The sequence below is a fragment of the Lygodium microphyllum genome, chromosome 5 (genome assembly GCF_053477565.2).
Source record: "Lygodium microphyllum isolate KBCC chromosome 5, Lygodium_microphyllum_v1.1.10, whole genome shotgun sequence".
Taxonomy (NCBI): domain Eukaryota; kingdom Viridiplantae; phylum Streptophyta; class Polypodiopsida; order Schizaeales; family Lygodiaceae; genus Lygodium; species Lygodium microphyllum.
This window is the reverse complement of record NC_141139.1, coordinates 1,887,777-1,890,862: the sequence shown is the minus strand read 5'-3', so window position 1 is coordinate 1,890,862 and position 3,086 is coordinate 1,887,777.

Genomic DNA, 3,086 nt, shown 5'->3' with positions numbered 1-3,086 from the left:
AATTCTCAAACAAACAAGGTGGAAAATCTGAAAAATCTAAAGCAAAAGACAAGGCCAAGGCAAAAGTGAAACGGAAGACAAAGGCCCGCCAAGAAGAATCTGGAAACACAAGAAGTGCAGAAAAGTCCTAAATCAAGGAGAAAGACAAACAGGAAAAAGTGCATGTCAACACTTTTGTAAAAGAGCACAAGGCACACCATGATTTATTTTAAGAGTGGCCGGCTCTCACTGCTCTCACTTGTGCAATTTGTAAAGGCTGAAAGGTGGTAGGAAGGAAGCTAGAAAGACATGGACAATGGGAAAATGGGCCTAAGCCACAACTGGCCATGTAAAAAAAGGGATAAGTGGATGACCGCCCAAAAGGGATTTAGGATTTTGTATATAAAGTTGAAAAGTAAATGAGAAGCTCATTCTTGTGTGTGGCCAAAAGTAGCTCTCTTCTTCTTCTTCTTGCTTGCTTGCTTGAGCTTGTGCTTGAGAGAGGGAGTGTGAGAGTGTGAGGGTGAGGGACCTTGGTGGAGAAGCTCTTCATCTTCTCCTCTCTTCTTCTCTTCTTTTCTATTCTGTTCTATTATCTTCTCTTATCTTCTCTTGCTTGCGGCAATGGAGCTTGGGGCGTGGAGCTTTAGGATGGAGCTTGCACTTGGATCGTGGAGCTACCGGAGTGCTCGAGAGAGGAGGCAACTCGATTGGGTGTGGAGGTAAGCTAACTACACTCATAGAGATGGATAGCACGTCGGCTATGTGAGAGGTAGCCATTAGTGCTCGGCTTGGAATGCTTGAAGCAATAAGCGGTCTGTGGGTCTTGGCCGTTGATCATCTCCACAAAAGTACTTTAGGACACTGTGATCACTTTGAACTCTAAATCAACTGCCATACAAATAATGGTGCCATTTATTTATTGCATGTAGAATAGCCAACATCTTTTAGTCATACACATTCATACCCATCTCTTTATTTGTAAGATTATAGATTTCAAAGGCAATAACTCCATGCTCCTATAGCAAAACAACCCCTATACCATGGCCACTCGCATAACACTGTATGGTAAACTCTCTAGAGAAATCCAAGCATACTAGAATAGGAGAAGCAGGGAGTAGTTCCTTTAATAGGTTGAAGCTACCGTCTGCAAGTGCATCCCAAAAGAAAGCTTCCTTTTTCAACCAATCAGTCAAAGAAGATGCTATAGCCACATATTGCTTAATGAATCTATGCTAGAATGACAATAGACCAAGAAATCCTCAAAGAGAGGTAGTAGCAGTAGAAGTTGGCTTTCTCTGATGACACACTACACCTTCTTAGGATCAGCTTGTATCCCTAGTTCACTAACAATATGACCCAAGCAATCCACTTCATTTTGCATAAAAGAGCAATTCTTCTCCTTTGCAAAGAGTCTATGATGTCTCAATACATAAAAAACCTTTCTCATATGGGATAAATGTTCATATAGAGTCTTGCTGTAAATCAATATATCATCAAAGAAGACTAGGACAAACTGAAAGAGCAAAGGCTACAAAATCTTATTCATCAGACTTTGGAAGGTAGCTGGAGCATTAGTAAGCCCAAATGGCATAGCTAGGAAATGGTATAGCTCACGATTAATCCTAAAGGTAGTCTTCACTTCATCACCCTCTCGCATACAAATTTGATGATATCCAGACCTCAAATCAATCTTGGTAAACAATCTAGTCTCTTGAGCTCATCAAAAAGCAAATTATCAACTCTAGATATTGGATACATGTATTTCCATGTGATGATCATGTTTAGATCCCTATAGTCAATACACATATTGAAAGATCTATATTTTTTCTTCACTAACAAGATTGGAATGTATAAGGTGAAGAACTAGGCCCAATAAATCCCATCTCTAAAAGCTCCTTGATTTGCTTGGCTACTTCCTCATTCTCATATTTGACAACTTATAGGGTGGCTTATTGATTGGCTTTGAATGAGGCTCTAAACGAATAGGGTGATCTACTGCTCTCTTAGGAGGTAATGAAGTAGGTACATCAAATAAGTCCTTGTACTCCTCAAGTAGAGCTTTTAAAGTCAGATGCTCTACTAAATTATTGGACTGATCTTTTGCTTCTTTATTCAAGTGCGCTACAAAAATCTGAGCACTTCTTGTACTCCTTCTTGAGTTTTTAAATGGTGATAAGCTAAAAATCAAATTTAATTGGGATTCCTTGTAGATGGATATGCTACCCATCAATGGTAAACTCCATATATAATTGTGAGAAATCCATAGTAATCTTCCCTAAAGTCATAAACCAATCACAACCAAGTACAATATCAATGGGTCCCATTTCTAAAGCAATTAGGTTCACCTGTACTTCATAATTTTCAACTAACTATATGGGAACCCGTGGGTACATTTGAGTGTTGATTTCCTCTTCTCTATTAGCTACTTGTACTCTTATGGGTTGCTGTAAATTGGTGGAAAAGTAGTGCAACCTACCCACAACTGACTTATTTACAAATTGTGTGTACTGCCACTATCTATCAAGATAAACACATCCTTTCCATGAATGATGCTCTTCATACGAAGTATATTAGGGCTCTTTAAACCTATCCAAGAATCCAGGAAAAATGAACAAAGGGTAGTGGTAGCAAGAGGTAAATCTATCCCACTAGGGTAAAAAAGAATATGCCCACCTGGATCAAATGGCAACCTCATAAGACTGATCCAAATCAGAATCCTCATCATGCTCTTCAAATTTGGCTTGTGTACTCAGTGTTGGTTCATCAACAACCTCATCTTTCCTATCCTCAAGTACTATCATGTTATGATTCCTAGCCTTAGCATTCTTGAAAGTACACTTTGATGCATGATCACTGTATACTTTTCACCACATTTGATGTATAGACCCTTTTCCTTTCTCTCCTTGAAAAGATCCATAGGTATAAACTTGGCATTGTTTGTTAAATTTTTTGGGGGTCTATTGTCACCTTGCCTATGCTCCACTTTATGGCTAATTGCTGGCTTTGAAGCACTTTGCTTTCTTAAGGCATTGAAAGAAGGGTATGTAGGGACTTTGGGACTACTAAATGAAGTATTGCCACCTCCATAATTGCACTAGGGGAGT